Source organism: Culex pipiens, chromosome 2 (genome assembly GCF_016801865.2).
Source record: "Culex pipiens pallens isolate TS chromosome 2, TS_CPP_V2, whole genome shotgun sequence".
NCBI classification, from domain to species: Eukaryota; Metazoa; Arthropoda; class Insecta; order Diptera; family Culicidae; genus Culex; species Culex pipiens.
This window is the reverse complement of record NC_068938.1, coordinates 130,145,300-130,162,803: the sequence shown is the minus strand read 5'-3', so window position 1 is coordinate 130,162,803 and position 17,504 is coordinate 130,145,300. Positions and strand designations below refer to the sequence as shown.

The window sequence follows — 17,504 nt, the reverse complement described above, 5'->3', positions numbered from 1 at the left end:
TCTCTTGGAATCTTCCCGAACCGATTAATGGACCTACCACGAATTGGAACCATAAACGTCTTCATCACGTGCTTCTCTCGTGGATCGAATTGAGATCTGTCTGTTGCTGAAGAACGTTTTACGTCTTCATTTGTGTTGGTCACAGACTAGTCAGACCTGTTGATTGGTTTTCAAAGAAGCTAAACTAAAACTGGATTTTTCCCAAATTTCGTACGCATCAACATCAGTAGCATAACTTCAAATCATTTACAAAAAATGACTCTCTTTCAAGGACAAACTTAATGCACCAAGTACCAAGCAAGCGACCTTCAACCCAATTCGGGAAAGCTCTCCTCTCAACGTACAATAAACCCATTAAAATTCTCCCCCATATTTGGGTGCAACACCCGGGGTGGCCTAGAGTTTCACGTTTCGAAAAACAAAATCCGATGCATTTTATGGTTATTGCTTTAGGGGCCCCATTTAAGGCTAATATTTCGACGTTGGCGAGGCCCAACCCAGCTCAGCTAGAACTCTAAAACACGGGGGCCGTAAATCATTTTCACTGTTTTCGAGCTGCGTTGTGCTCGTTTTCAAGCTTTTTTGACTTGTGGAAGCAATTGACACTTGCTTCTCTACCCTCAATTGCACACACCGTGAAAGGAATGCTGCTAAGGGGGCGATTTATGGCTGCCGTGTCCTTCACCTTAAGTTGCTAGTGCACATACCGGGGGTGGGAGATAACTGTCTTGAGAAAAGCATAAAAATTACTCAAAGTTGGCTCTTTTGAACAAATGCCGACTACATACTCATACTACGATATTGATTCATAATAAAAAACTAGATATTTGATCAATTTTCCACTCAAATCAATGTCAGTTCGCAACTGATTGTCTTGTATCATCCTTTCTAACGCCAACATCGTTTTTTTCTTCATTTTTAACGGCTTTTTGATAAGATTATCAGATGTGTAACTTGTGAGTCTAATAGGATCCAAAAACCCTATGTCAATGATTATGTACAACGGTGAAAAACACGATAAAAAACAATTTCTGATCACTTTTTTTCATTTTAATGCAAAAAAAATAGACAAGACAACATTTTTTCGATGGATCAACTATGGTCCCCTTGGAACGAGCTGTCAAATAATACCTTTTCTGTTAAGAAGGGCCGCGAAGTTTTTATTTAAATTGATTTAAAATCCATTTTAGATTCTTTACGGTTGTACAAAGTGTCATTGTACTTAGAAAACTAAGCTTTATTGTTGTGAACAATAATATCACAAATTTAAACTTCTTTTTAGGACCCAAATGGAATGCCTGCACCATTTTTTTCATTTTTTAATGTATCAAAATTCCTAAAACTTTTTAAAAAGTCATCCAATCGATTACTTAGAGCAGAGTTGCCAGAACATCAGACTTTATGAAATGTATTAAAGCTATTCAGCGGCTTACATAAATGTGAAAAACCCAATGCATCGAGACAATCAACATCTGAATTTATGTAAATTCCTCTTGTGTTATCATATCTTTATAAACAGGGTTGTCAGATATCCAATATTGTCCCCATTTTCGATATGTTCTTCAAAAAACCTCCTCGAACCGCTTAACCACTCCAACCTTTCTGGGTAACTTCAGTAGCTTCCCCCACTTCTCCCCTTCAGCGGTAATTCATGGTGAGAAGTTAAATTGAGCGTTAAACCCAAACTACCACAAAATTAACTGTTTCAAGTGCTGCTGCTGCTGTTGGTACGTTCTGGTTTTCTGGTCGGAACCGGCACCGCAAGGTGAGATGCCCCCTCCGATCTCAGGTTTCACGTGTGGCCTCGGGGCGGAACACTGCTCGGGAACACAGCTCAGGTTGCAGCAGCAGCACCACCACCACGTGGTGTGGCCAAACCCTGTGACCAGGCCAGGAGGAGGGGAAAGAAATAACACAAATTCCGTGATTGAGTTTACTCAACCGGAAAATCGGTGGGGCAAACTGAGGGCGGCATGTGTGCAACATAAGTTTCAACTGCAGTTTCAAGGGTCGTCGTCGTCAACCCGAGGGGGTAAACGCTCTCACTATCGAATTACCCCCCGAAAAAAACAAAACAGCGTTCTCGTAGGAGGAGTATTGAGTTACAGTACTACGCACCTACCGCGCACCCTGAGTTCGGACCACCATCGGAGCGCAGATTTTTCGGGGGGACCCCAGAAGTTTCTTAAGCCTAATCGTAATTACTGTATAATGCGAGGGGGGCGACGCTTCACCGCCACCAGGCGAGCTCTGCTGCAGACGATGATGACAGCCGGCAATAAATGTTGCAAATTTATCTCCACGGTTGGCGCATTTTTTGCCCCTTTTTTTGGGATGCTCTCTGGTTGGAATCGACAACATCTGGAAGGCGAAGCGGGGTCTGCTTTTTTTTTTGGATGGTCAATTTCTGGGAGCCATCTCACTTTATTATGACCAGAAGCCATCGGGCGATGAACAACAACTGTTGACGGTTTTTTTTTCGGTTGCTGATTGAGCTCGGTTAAAGGGGTTTAAGCCGTTGGGATTAGTTTTCTCACGGGTTGGCATTTATGTTTGGGCAATCATCTAGAAAAAAATGAGGACCTTCAGATGACTCATTTTTTAGATTTTTCAACTCCTGATTTAAAAAGTCTAATCCGGTTAAAACTTTTTTTTCACCTATGTCAAATGGTGCTTTTCCGATGTAGTTTGACTCATATGACAGTTGAGTTTATGTTACCTCAATGTTGACTGGCATTATGTCAAAACTGGCAAATTGATGCGCAATACTTCGTGTTGTCTTTTGCAAGCAGAACATAACCAAACTTGTCGGCACCCTCAGCAAACGTTAAATCAGTGCAAATTGCTGCTGGATCTTTTTCCGGATCTCTCCCGGAAAAGATCCGGCAGCAATTTTGTATGGTTTGACGTTTGCGGAGGGTGCTGAAAAAAGGTAAACAAATCGCTTCGTGCATCAGCCAATAGACTTCGTATGCTAGTTGTCGGAGTCATTAAAGTAACCAAAGCCGACATCGTAGTCAGTGTTGCCAAAAAAGCTACCTGACTTCGCAAGTGCTTTTGGAGAGCTGAAGTCGATGTCGGAGTCGATTAATTCAGTGTTTTTCAACCAATGAGGCAAGTTTTAGTTGTCGATGATCTCAAAATTAAAAATGACTTGTACCAAAGCTCCACACAATATTCTCTCAAAATAGGGTCAATCCGACGGTTAATCACCACGATGAAGACATCTCCCGCTCCACTAGGTAGCGCTATGAATTCCGTGAAGAGCAATCGAATCTAAAGATGATCCCCCTCCCATCTCAAACAAAAAGAAGCAACAACGACCACATCCCGAGCGGGAGTAGAATAAAGACATAACTATAAATAAAAGTGCCCGTGGGCATGAGGTTTGGTGTTCCACGTTTCTCGGCCAAAGATTTGGAAGGGAAAACGGCATCCAGCGAGAAGAATGTAAATAAACAAGGCCCGAGTTGCTGTGTTGGCAACATGATCGGCATGTGGGCCCGGGTCGAAAAATTCGAACCATTTTCGGGTTGGGGAGTCCCTCGGGGGCGGCCCCCGTACCGTTTTCGGAACGTTTACCCCGCACGCATAACTTATGGCCCGGGTCAACCTGGATCCCGCGGGGGTATCTGTTACGGGCCTTCTTTTTTTTCGTTGGGATTAGATATAAATCAAAGATTACCGTCGAGGGACCAAAGATGGAGCTTTTGCAGCTGTTTTCAGAGGGGATAGTGACAAAAGTTTGTGTGCTATAAAAAGGGCACATCTTTAAAGCGGTTAGTTGGGACTACCTTGGTGAATTGATAAACTTCAAAATACTTCAAAGGTATAAAGAGCAGATCACAAAAGTGGTTAGTCACTCACTCATAACGAATAACTTGATGTGTTCAAAACCCCAAATCTTTGACTAAAAGTTCGGTAGCCAAGTACATTTCCATTTCAACAGTCAATTAGTCGAAAAAATACCTCAACATCATCATCTACCAATCAAAGAGAAAGAGAAGAAGTCAATGATATCTTCATATAGTTCCTCGCGACCACCCTGCCCGGCTGGACAAATAAAATTTTAACTGACTAACTGAACACGAGAAGAGGAAAGTCATCAACTCGAAGGTAAAAGAGTCTTAAAATAAATAAACACCACCAACTCGAGACTCTTTCCACCATTCGTAATAGGGTAGAGGTGGCCCCGGGAGTTCGCAGCTCTCGGGAGTTTATGGTAATTGAAGGACGCTCTCCCCTACACACACAACCCAGATCTGTCTACTGCGATCAATCCTCCAGAGCTCAGGCGTACTACCGGTGGTGGAGTTACGCCAACTGCGATCGAGTCGCCGACTTGAGTCGCTCTCGCTGTACGATCGTCCAGATGATGAATTGAAAGCAAAACATTGCGTATAACTTGGTGTGGTGGCGGCGGCTGTGAGCGAATTTGTTTGTTCTGTCGGATGCCCACTAATTAGTCGCCGAGCTGGTAGAGTAACCGCTGATACATGGGGCTTATGGGTTAGGGGAGTTGGGAGATGATGAAGGTAAGTTTTGGACTTCAAAAAAAAAAAAATCAAACCATCCACATTAACGACCCCCGGGTCTTTTGTGGTCTCTATTGCAAGTTTCTGCTCGAACCTAGGAGTCCGAAGGCTTGAATGGGGAGAGCACCCAAACCTCTTTCTACTCCAAGGAACCTTCCACCCCAGTGTTTGAACTGACGACCTTTGGATTGCGAGTCCAATCGCCGCCAGCGATTCCACCGGAGTAGGCTTGGTTTGGTGTGTTGCTAGTACTTATGGCATGGAGACGACTCCTACACCTGGAATGACTTAACGGCCTAACAACCAAGGCCGGGACCGAAATTTTACTTCCTCATCCGATGGAAGGTTGGAGCAGATGGGAATCGAGCCCAGAATCTTCCGCATACAAAGCGGACAGCGTAACCATTCGGCCACGCACTGCCACAAGTTTTGGACTTATAAAACAGAAAAAATAATCATAAAATCAAGTATTTAGCAAACAATACAGGAATTCGGGTAACCTCATGAAGTGCAATGGACCCTTAAGTAGAATTCGTGGATAACTTGTGTATTAAAGTTAGAGTAAAAATACTACCAAACCACTTTTATCTAACGCTGGTGATTTTTTTTAATTTACAATGGAAATAGATTAAAGATCTGTCTCCATTGTCTAGTGTAATGGACCCTTAAGTAGAGTTTAATAAACAATTCCAGAGTTTGTTTTGAATAGGTCCTATAAACATATGAAAGACAATAGTTTATAGGATCTTTCCAAAAAAAACTCTAGAATTTATCTTATTTGCTGTAATTTCTGTGAAACCTATTGCCAATTTCATGTTCTTGTACATGAAGAAAGATTTTTTCAATAGATAACCAATGATCAAATCGGATCTGACAACCTTGACAAGTGACATGGACCCTTAAGTTGAATCTTTGTCACTTTTTGACTGAAATAAACATAATCGATCGCCTACATAAACCTTTATTGCGCGTCAAAAGATGCAATTATTGTCAATTTAAAATTAAATTGATTTTTGACGATCTGAAAACACAAACATCAAATGATATGGACCATTAAGTCAAGTGAAATTGAACCTTAAGTCTGGAGCAACACGAGAAAAGGGCGGATAAGCATTTTGAACAGTTTTGTAAATTCCGAGCCAACAAATAACTTTTTCACAAAACTCGAAATGTAAATCAGTAGCTGGCCTTCCCAGCTACCTTTTAACACTGCGGGTTTTGTTAAATAGTTACCTGTTGGCTCGGAATTTGCAAAATCGTCCTGGCTGTCAAAATGCTTATGCGCCCTTTTCAAATGTTGCTCCAGAAGTAATGTTTATCCAGCTTTCAGAAGATTCTATAAATTAGTTGAAATTAAAGACTAAATCAGTCTTATTACACTAAAGTGTTGCTTCTTAAAATCAGTAATAGCTTTGGAGGTCTGGCAACACTGTCAATTGACATGGACCGTTAAGTAGATTAAGTAGAACACATTTTGAAATAATTGTTTATACTCAAGGTTACCAAACAAATATTATTTTAGGATTTTAAATATCATACAACACATACATAACATTTTATGAGGTCTGGCAACCTTGCCAAGTGGCATGAACCGTTATGCAGAATTCATTTAATTTCTTTAAACCAAACCATTTTTGTTGAACTTTGAAGATGTTTTTAAATACATAATTAAAAAAAATAAACTGGCAACCTCGTCAAGAGCAATGGACCGTTAAGTCACGTGTTATGGACCCTTAAGAAAACATATTTTCTGAGACGTTTAGAGCTTATTATCCCAATGGAAACAATCATAAAATTTGAAGGTCTTGGCAAAAATGAGTGAAGTTTTTTTTTTTCATTCTTAAATTCAACTGCTCAACTCACCCCAACTTCCCCTTTCGAAAAAAAATCACAGCTCGCAGTATATTACACGGACGTTTCACAGCTTGGAGACTGATCAAATTTCAAACAGCTTCCTGCCCCGTCCGTCCGTCCGTCAGATCAGTAACAGTAGCTACTGTGCCGCACCCTCCCTAAACCACCGGCAGTGTTGCCAAACCTAGTTCAAAGAGCTGAGTTGAGTTATGGCCGCGACCAACGCGATTTGGCACGCTGCCCAAATTATGCGGTGATGCGATTTCGCGACTTAACAAAGGTTATTGGATACTTTAGGAGGGGGGGGTATGGAAAATGAATAAATCGCTTAAACTGCTTAAAATATGGCTTAATCTAGTATGAGAGAACGATTTACGCGCGCGCGGGAGAGTATCGAAATCGAATCTCGGCTCAAAAATCGATATTTCATTTCGAACAAAAAAGAGAGAGCCCAACGGCATGATTTATTGCACATTTGGTAACTCTGAAGAAAAAAACGAAACAGAAAAGTAAAACCTTTAAAACTCGATCCCCCTATTAACCATTCTCTCTCCTGTTTTGGTGGTCATAATTTTCGGTGGATCTCCGCTCTGCCCAAGATCCTTACCCGTACGTCTGTACGTCGTGCGTGCGGGCTTAGTTTTCGTTCGGCCCGACCCCGAAACAGCATTTTTATGTTAATTGACTAAGCATGTTAATATTTATGAACGAATGAGCGAGCCCGAGCGCGCGCACACCTCAAGTCTCAATCCCAGTTTAAGCTCACGAAAGGGAAAATCGCTGGTTTAAACTGATTCAAACACTACGCGTTGGAGAGTCGACATCTCTATTTCATGAGGGGGTGCTGCGCGCACTCCCGCTGCATGATCCTCGTGAAATGTCGAAGGTCCAAGAAACTCTAAACCCTCCTTCGTGTGAGAGCTACGCTGACGACTTCATCTAGCGCTTAGCCTATCAACGCCCAGAACGCTGGTCAGGTGGTCGTCGTCGTCGTCGCAGACGACGATTCCAAGAGATTCCAGCACGAAGAGCGCACAGCACAGTTTCCTGAAATTGTGTCAAATTCTAGGAAATTAAGTAAATTTATACATTTTACCTAGCAATTAGTTTTTCTCGTTATTCGTGTCCCTTCTTTGGTCGGTCCCTTCGCCCAGAGTCCGAGTCTTCCCATGGGTTTGTCGGTGCGACTTTGAGGCTTCGAAGGTTCTTCGATGGCGGCCAACAATCAGATTCGCTACGGACCCGCTGCTCTCTTTCAGAGATGCGTACGGCGACGACGACGAGTTCGCAGGAATTGTGGTGGTACCTTCTTCCCTAGATTGACTCGTCGTAGATGTGCGAACACCATTAGTGTCGGCGGAGGTTTTTTCTTTTTTCGAATTTAATGGTTTGATTTGTGGTGAGAATGGAGTTGTAAAGTCAGGTAGAATCGGACCGGAATAATGACTCAATTTGAGGGGTTGTGTTGCCTCATTTGCCGTACGAAATCTCAGAACTGGTATCGTTAGGTGATTTTACATTAAAATGGCATTTGTCACAAAATATCTTACTTGTCACGGTAGAATCAGTTGCTTTGAGCGAATTCTAGATTCACTTAAGGGTCCAAATCAGTAGACAAGGTTGCCAGACCTTAAATTTGGATTATTTATGTTTCACAAATGCCTTCTGCTTACTCATTTTAACAATAAGTTGACTAAACATCAAGGTTTATTTAAAAAAAAAAAGTGACTTAAAATTTTACTTAACGGTCCACATCAATTGACAAGGTTGCCAGATCACATTTTTTTATCAAAAATCTAGTGAAACGGCCATATTCTACCGTGCAATACAATCGTTTTTGTAGCATTTTATTTTAAAAAGTGACACGAATTCTACTTAAGGGTCCATGTCAGTTGATAAGGTTGCCATATTATCACGCTTTGATAAACGCATCTACGAACGTGCGCTTTGCAAAAATATATTGCAAATAGTGACATCAACTCTGCTTAAGGTACCATGGCACATTTGATAAGGTTGCCAAATCATCAATCTTTATTTATTATCCATTAAAACCCATTTTTATGTGCAATATTATTAGTATTGTAGTTGTGCTTGTATCAAGATTTATTCAAAACGTGACATGATTTTCACTTAACGGTCCACATCAGTTGACAAGGTTGCTAGAATTCCAATGCTTACTGATAATGTATTGATGAACTCATCTACCAATGTGCAAGTTTGATTGTTTAATTTATGCAAAAATAATGTTACGACTTGACATGAATTTTATTTAAGGGTTCGTTTCACTGGACAGGGTTGCCAGATCTTCAATCTACAATATAAATTTGTTGAAAAAACTCATGTACAGAGGTGAAATAAGATCCGTTTAGCAGTATTTTGCAGCAAAATTGGTAAAGTTTCGTAAATTCTACTAAAGGGTCTACAACAACTGACAAGGTTGTCAAATCTCCAATCTATTGAAAAGCAATCTTCCAACTTTTTGAAAAAGTGACCCAGCATTAACAGTTGATTTTTTTTTCGTGGTAGATCAAATTCAACAGTCTATCTTCCCAAAGATAGCTCAACTTCTGCCGAACTACCCTACAAACAACTCATATTTATTGGGGCATTCTCAAGCCATAAAACAAGTTGCTTCCACAGCCCACTTTACATCACCGCTCAAATATTGACCGAAAGAAGCCGTTGTTGGACCAGCCCAGGCAGAATCTGGCACTTTTGTTTATAGTACAGGGGTACTGTTTACCCAGGCTAACAACAAGAAGCAGTGTGTGACGTTCGGACCGGATAATTTCGTAGCCCATCCGTACGTCACGTGTACGCGTTCTAGTTTGTTGTGCAAACATTCTTTGTTTGTTTTGTGTTAAATTTCCAAAGAAGTCTAGCCTTGAAAGTTCTGTCGAAAAAAAGGGGCCACCTAAAGCAAGCAGAGACTAGATAAATGTTGGGTTCTTTTGAGACGAACTCCGAATGCAATTTTTTCCGTTCTTTTGAGGTTATGTTGAGCAAAAAAAAACGCTAACGCTTGAGCACGTGTTCGCCGCTGTGTGTGCTTAAGGATGCAACTCACCCGCATCTTCCCTCCGAAAATCCCTTCTCGCACATCCGGAGTGCGTGTCGTGTTAAAAATTTAGAACAACGAAAAAACCTCCTCTGGAAAACCTCTACAAAAGACACACGATTCCGATGAATAGCGATATTGAGTTGAGGAGCAGAAGAAAAAACGTGACCCGGTGAAAGGAGAGAATTTGGATATCTCGTTTTACGATGGTTACGCTAGATTTCCTAAAACACTCATCACCACGTGGTCACATTAGTGCGGGTGTCGGCGAAGGGAGCATTCACAAGTTACGTGATTGAAACTTTTTTCCCTTCACTAAACATTTCGTTTTGGCTAAACGACAAGATTTTTTCCTCAAAACTCAAGAAAAAGGGTGGTGTATGGACGGCCCCCGAAAGGAAATTGGAGACACCAGACCCGTGCTCACTTGCCGAAACCTATTACCAGACAGCGGATGAAAATGATGAAGATTCTCACATTTCCTGCGTGGCAGCGCTTACAACGTCCGCTCATCATTTCTTGTCTTTGATGAGGTTAGGTTTAAGTGCCGAGAAAATGAGTGGAAAATAGGGCTTGATTTAGTTTTTTTCGATGGAAAAGGGGTCTTACACCGCAAATTTTGTTCATTTAAGATATTTCATCCGAAAAACTTACTCTTAAGTGATTTGAAGAAACTTGAGGTGAGACATACCTGCAAATAAAAAAAATAGAAATGTTGTTATATTATTTGTTTCAGTATGATTTCAGTTATCTTTGGAAAAATGTTTGATTCAAAACAATTTACGGGTACTCAGCAAACCAAACAAGTTTTTCACTTTTTATTCCAACATTGACGAACTTACGGACCAAACCCAGCAACAATCTGATTGTAAAAATAGTCAACTCTGATACCTGTCAAATACGATTCTAACAACTGCGACATCAAATTTCACAGAATCTGGAGGGGAGGAAGGATGCGTAGACATACAGTAATGAACTCTACAAACGCAGAATCTCTTCATGAAAAGTGTAAAAAGAACACTCACAAAGAGAATTTAGATATTAGAATGAGTTTGAGCAGCTGCTCTCTCTTTCGCAAATGTCGATGAAATAAATGATCGATTAAAGAGTTTGGTGAATTTAGGGAGAATTTTCAACCTCATCACTTATTGGGAAGAAAAATCATTAAAGAGTCAACTTAACCTCTATCTTCCGGTAAAATCCAAAGGAAAAAATCTTGAAATAAAATAATGGAACGTCAAACAACGCAAAAGCTAGTACAACAATGCACATGATCAAAAGACTAGAGTTTTTTTTTAATAGGTCCTATAAACATATGAAAGACAATAGCTTATAGGACCTTTTTTAAAAAAAACTCCAGAAGTGTAAACAAAAAAGGGAAAACGTTACCTTGGAATCATCAACTGACGTGAGCAGCATGGTCTGTTTGTTTACAAGTCGCCTTTAATTCATTTACATTGTATTGATTGAACAAATGTAAACAATCAAATTTGGTGAATTCTAGGCTCTCGGTAAAAATCATGATCGGATTATAAACAGTCAAGTAAAGATGGCTCAAAGTTCTTGAAACTAAAAAACAGTTTTTTTCAGGAAAAAATAGCAATTCCGTCACGCGATCATAATATTCATCATTTTTGACAGGAGTGGTGGTGTGCGTTAGCAAAGGGATCGCTACACCAGCTGTCAATAATTGTAAATATTATGAATAAATCCAAGATGAATGATTGACAACTTAGAATTTTTTGTTGCATAAAAGTTAAAAACGAGCTCAAACAACAAATCTCGAGTATGAACATTGCCTATTGAAGACGAATTCAAAACCAGCAAAAAACAAACATTGAATATTTGTTAATTGGTAAATGTAACAAAAAGCTAAGCTGAAAATTAAAAAAAAAACATTTTCTGGTCTAAAATTGTGACTTTTATAAGCTGGTAGAGCTGATAAATCCAGCCATTTCATATTTAATGCTTCAATAATTGTCAACAATTCTGAAATGATGATGATTATTTCAGTGAGATATCAAAATGACTGAATCGTCACTCACGATCATCATCATTGCTTGAAATCACTTCTCGTGACTGTTCTTCCACCGAAATCCGATAAAAAAACGTCCCAACCTGTGTAAAACGTCCAAAATCGGTGATTTATTGCGCGTCTTCTCGATAACCACTAAAATATCCCAAGTCAAATTTCACACTCAACGTGTTCCAACTCAATTCGTATTCATCCGCGGCGGTCCCACGGGTCGTCGTATTCGTCAATTTTGTGCCGTTTTATTGCGCGCTCGCGGTTTAATTGCTGTGACCTCCTTCAGCCGGCACATCGTCGCCCCGGTAATCACGTGTCAACCGGCGGTCGACCCCTCTGCTGCAATTTTAAGGTGAACTTCGAAATTCTCCGCGGGTTTTTTGCCTGGGGAGGATCCCTTGACCAATTTACGAGGTTTCCAGCGAAAAGTGGGATGAAGTCAGCCGCGGCGTTTCTAAACAAAGTATTGCCCTCAAAACAATACAAAGTAGTGCCTAATTGCTGTTCCGCGGACGGGACCTCCCTTAAAGCGGAGCATTGTCCGTAGTCGCTGCATGCGATCCCGGGGGTTCCCGCCGGGGAGATCAACCGTGGCGACCGCGCCGCGACATCTAGCGGGGCCCTGTCTGTCGGTCCAAATTACAGCCCACCGTTCTGCAATTCTCGGAGCTGCTGCAGCCCCACACACCGAGACGACTTCCTTTGAGTGATGGAATTGAGACATTAAAATCGCAACAACAACTTTATCGGAGTGCCCCCCGGGGGGCAGCGAGCGCGGAGTGGCGTCCCGTGCCCCAACCCGGCGATTGCGCGGCTAATGAAAGGGGTGCTCCAGCGGACCGGAGCCAGCTGCACGTGGTTTTTTTTCCCCCCTGACGGTGGCCAACAAGACGGGGTGAGGAACTCCCTCTTGTTGCCCCGTCATTGCATGCCAATCGTGGCGAACGGAAAGGTTGGATTTGGTAAAAACATCGAAGTTATGACTCAAAAATTGGTTGGATTTGTCAATTTTAATTATGACATAGCAGAAAAAAGCTTGTTGGATTATCTAGTAGGCTACTGCTAAGACATTAGATGCCACATTGAAGCAAAGTTACGACCGTGGTGACAATTCCAAGTTTGCTACGATTAGCAAACATTGCACTTTTTGCCAAACAAACTTTTAGTCAAGACTTTCCGTGTCAACATCTCGCCCCAGAGTGTCCGCGGGGGGCGCCGTCCCCAAGTTCCCTCCCGCCCAGCTCGGACACGCAACGGCAGCTTGGGCGCAGGCGAGCCTCGAAAGAAAGAGAAAACCAAATAACAACTATGTGGCGGCGAACCCCGGCCCGGCTGCCGGTTCGCGCGCGCAGATAAAGTTATTATTTCACGGGAAGTTTGAAGGGGCGGGATTGCGAGGAGGTGAAGTTGGCGACGAGGTGGGATACCTGGGGTAATCTACGACGACGACGACAACAACATGGTACACCCGTGGAACGAGGGAGGAGGGGGGGGGGACCCACCAAGAGATGGCGCAACCGACGACGAATGCAGCCTCCTCTACGACGGTGTTCCACGAGGGAGAGGTAAAAAACGGTGAGCGGAGGTTTGATCCACTTAGAGGTGTAGAAAGGAGTTTTCTGACAGCTTCAAGTTTGATTGAATCATGGTTTGAACTAACTATTTGAAGGCTTTGAACTGACTCACTGAGTCTGTTTGAATCACTTTTTTAAAGACTCGATAGAACAAAAGAATCAAAATTGAAATAACAAATTGAATTATCTCAATATCTCTAGCTAGAACGCAATCCAGAAATCCTTACGACGGAATCTGACGCCGACTCTGGCTTTTAAAAATTTAAAAACATCGACTTCAGCTCTTAAAAAAAGCCCGACTTCAAATTCTTCCGACTCTGGTTTCTTAAAAAGAGCGCCGGCTCCAAGTCCGACTCCACTGTCCTGGTTTGAACGCACTCATTGAACTGATTTGAACCAACTCTTTTGCTCGTTTCGGCAACCTAGGGACGATCCACCCTGAGACAGTTTGTATCTTCTCATTGTCAGAGTGTTTGTTTACAAAAAAGATACTCTACACGCACGTTCAAAATCACTGTTTTCGTCAAAACCGAACATACTCAGAAATGAGTAAGGGGGGCATCTGTCAGATTTGAGTGAATTCCAATCAGAATTTCACGAAAACTGAGTGATATTCACCCAGATCTGAGTGAAATTCACTCAAATTTGACAGATGCCCTCTTTACTCATTTCTGAGTAGGTTCGGTTTTGACGAAAACTGAGTGATTTTGAACGTGCGTGTAGATCAGCGGTAGTGTAAACAACAGTAAGGATTTAAACTAAAAGGCAGCTTTTTCGAATATTTAAGAAATTTGACAGCCGACAAACTGAATTTAGTGAAATTTGCCAGCTGTCAAATTGAGCGGAATATGACAGCTGTTGAAAAAAACAACACATCTTTCTTCATTTGCTGTCACTCATTGTACACGCTTATCGATGTAAAGCTTTTATGGGTTATCATTACACGGTGAACAAAACTTATATCATTTTTTGTGACAAACACTCAAAACAAGTAAAAATTGCCTAATAAACGTATTTTTCGAACAAATCCGCCACTTTTCCACAACCCCAAAACACAACCTCGCAGTTGCCACAACTCCGGCGAACGCCGCAGATAAAAAGAAACAGATAGAGAGGCCTGACTTATGCGCTGGGTCTGAGCCCCGAACTCCCGGAGTCCACGGCGCGCGCGCACGCTGCTGAAACTAATGTTTCAATTGAAAAGTATAAAGTTTAAATTGAGATATTACAATGGGAAAAACGTACACAGGCCGAGGTGAGGTTGGGAAGGTGGGACTCCCGGTGCGGGGATGATTATTATTGGTTCGATGAAGTTTTTATTTGCGGTCCACGACGACGACTGAGACTTTGACTACACGGTGAATGGAGGGCAGTGTTTTTATTTGTTTGCACTTTCTGCGCGGCGGTGGCGGCGCAGATTTAGATCAGCCGGGCCCAGATATAACTGCGATGCGATGGTGAAATTTCCCGCTATGGCAGACAAATGGCGCCCGAGCCGGGGGTTTTGGAGTTGAGGGTATGGCACATTATAGACCCATTAGGGTGAACTCCCTGGTGGTTAGGGGTTTGAGCGATCGTTTAGGGCCGGGCTGATACGCATGATTGGAACTTGCTAAATTGGGTTGGATTAGCGGAGTTTGGTGGCGCATTCCGCGCGGGTCCAACTCCGGTAGTTCCGGTCCAGGTGTGGCGCGGACCTTCTGGAACGAATTCCGCAGTTCGACCACCGCCGTCGATTGACTCGCGCAGTTGTCGCGAAGTTCGAGTCCAAAGCGGAGACTCCGAAAGAGGACATAAAACATAATTAAGATGTTTGGGTTGTTTTGAAGCGTTTTTTGCCCGGGCTCTCCGTTTTATGCTCGTGGTTCGCTCTCCGCGCCGTGTGATGGATGACTCGAGAGACCCCGGGATAGAGATATCCACGCGGGCTCCACGAATCTGTTATTATGGTCGGAGGTTTTGTTGTTCTCTCCCTTTCCCCCCACTGCTTACAGCTCTATCTGGTGGAGGTTCATTCATCACCGCGCTGCGCGCTCCTCAATTTACTTAATTCCTCTCGATGTAAATTAAGAAATCATAGTTTTCTCATCGTCGCTCTCGAGACTCGTCCAAAGTGCCGGGTTGAAACTGTTTTGTGTTGTGTTTCTTTATTATTGCTCCTTTCAATCGGCGTACCTTCCTCGATTGGGCAAGGTCGTACAGTCGTCGGAAATCCATAGTGTCACTTCACCTAATTTCCGAGACCTCTGCTGTAGATTACACTTTCCCGTAACATTCGTAGCCGGCCTATGGTTGTTCAAACCTCACTATGTTACGTGACCCACCCTGCTAGGTGACCGGCACCGCTTGTCTCTCCCTCCCGTCCGCGTCTTTTTATTGCAATCCGCGTTTGCCTACGATAATGACTTCTTTAGAAAAGAGAGCCGGCCGCGCACGACCCCGGTGCTTTGAGCACCGCACACGGAGCTTACGGCGGGGGCCACTCGGAAGCCCGCAACGACCGTCAACAATCGCGACTTCAGAGCGGTGGCCACCACGAGGAGATTGAGAAACCCACTCACCTCGCCATTTCTAGCCGCGGCGAGCCCCACGACCCGCATGTTTCCAGTTAAATTATGATTCGCGTTCGTTAACTGGGTCCGCGCCGCAATCAAGCAAAAGCGCCACACCGCGCGAGTGAATTCGATTACGACGACCTCCTCCGTCCTCGGCGCGGTTCCCCGCGAGTCTGCGCAACGTGGCTCGAGCGCGCATCTTCAGGGAGGTACGTGTACCAGCTTGGCCGGAGAGCCTTGGCAAGGTTGTTCCTCCGCGTCCTCTGTCCGGCTATCATCCGTTACTTGGAGGGGAAAGTAGCCCGAAACGGGGCAAAAATGTCAAGGTCAAACCTTGCGGAATGACCTGAAAATCCTTAGGCAAATGAATGAAGTGTCGTTCCAGCTAAAACCTGTAGATATTCTGAAGGATGAGACGACCCCTTGAAGCTATACTGATCTCTGTATCGACACAGATATCGTTCAGGGACTTGGTTGATCTTCAGGTCAAGCCTGAATCCCAAGCATGAATGATCTTCTATACCTTCTTAACGTTCACTCGCCTCCCCAACTCACCCATCTCTTCCGGATGCGTAGCATTCTTCCCAGCCCCGATCGACGACCGCGATCCGATCGATTCCGAGGAACCTCCTAACAACATAATTTAGGTGTCTTGTAGTCGGTCGGCCGGTCATATCTCTTCCGAATTCCTCTTCATCCACGACTACGCGCGACTTGTTTTACTCTCCTTTTTTCTTCGACCTCCTCCTCCCCCTCCACTTCCCCGCGTCATCATCACCGTATTATTCTCGTAGTTGTTGTTGTTGGCCTTCCCCCTCCCTCCACCACCCTTGCAGGTCGCGCGCGCGCGGATATGTGGAGTTGTTTAATCTCTGATATTCGGACCTACCGCATCGGCACTGTTGCCGCAGCGGCGGCGCGTCCTCCAGCTGCCGCCACCTTCCCACGACCGTATTCTTCATCCGTCATCATTGAGTTGTCGGTTCGGGCAACAACAACAACAAAAACTTCAAGAGAATACAGAGAGAGGGTGAACGTGTGCGTACGCACGCGTTTTCAGTCACCAATACAGAGTCGCAGTAGGCCGGGAGAGGATCGTGTACGATCGCGCGCTCTCTCTTAATTTTAAGATGTTACCAATACTGGTGAGGATCCTCTCCGCTCCGTCTCTCTTGTTTTCCGATGATCGTGCTGGTGTTGGTTTCACGCACACAGTCATAGCAAGCGGAAAATGTCTTTATTATTGTAGTAAATTCAGAACGAAAGCATTATGAACCGGGGTGGTCCACTGTGCCAAATATGGACAGCAACGTGCTGCGCGCGGCGGTTGATCGGTGGAGGATCACGGCGGAGTCCGCACTCCCTGGAGAGGAAATCCCGCTCTTCAACCGCGTGAGTCGGTTTGTGTGTGTGCGTCCACAGTAATAACAATAATAATATAAGCAATATTATAATAAACCAAACATTTTTCTTCTTCCACGGATGTGATCTTGGTGGTCGTCGTCGTCTTGATCGTCGTATTCTCTCGTGTCATTCAGCTTCGTTTGACTCGGCTCGTGTGTTGTTGTTGTCTCGCTGTGCGGTAGACTACTTCCAGTTCTTTGCCTTCCCCCCCGGGTCTCCAAGATCTCCCCGCGCGAGGACGTAGCTTCGAGGCGGGCCCTTCCTGTGCTGTCCCCATCAACAAGCCAAGGCAATGAGAGATCTGTATAATTACATAATAAATATTTATTTTAATTATAGTCAGTGCATTTCTATTACTGTCGCTATTGTCAGCGCGCTTCCCCCCTAGCTCTCCTGTCAAACTTCGTGCCCACCTATCGCACCCTATTTTCTTGAAGTGTTAGAGAGGTGTTGCCACCGTCGCTGATTTGTGCGGTTTGTGTACAGAATTAATTG

At 43.5% G+C, this 17,504-nt stretch overlaps 1 protein-coding gene and 1 long non-coding RNA gene across 2 annotated transcripts in view; one reads left to right on the top strand and one right to left on the bottom strand.

Annotated features, from left to right (window-relative positions):
* The window catches only part of LOC120431028 (protein patched), a 44,883-nt gene that overhangs the window by 9,808 nt on the left and 17,571 nt on the right, over positions 1-17,504 (bottom strand). The gene's annotated exons all lie outside the window — the stretch shown is intronic.
* On the top strand, positions 16,585-17,347 carry LOC128093002 (uncharacterized). Its single transcript, XR_008212162.1, has 2 exons — positions 16,585-17,026; positions 17,144-17,347. It is a non-coding gene; the product is annotated as an uncharacterized LOC128093002 (long non-coding RNA).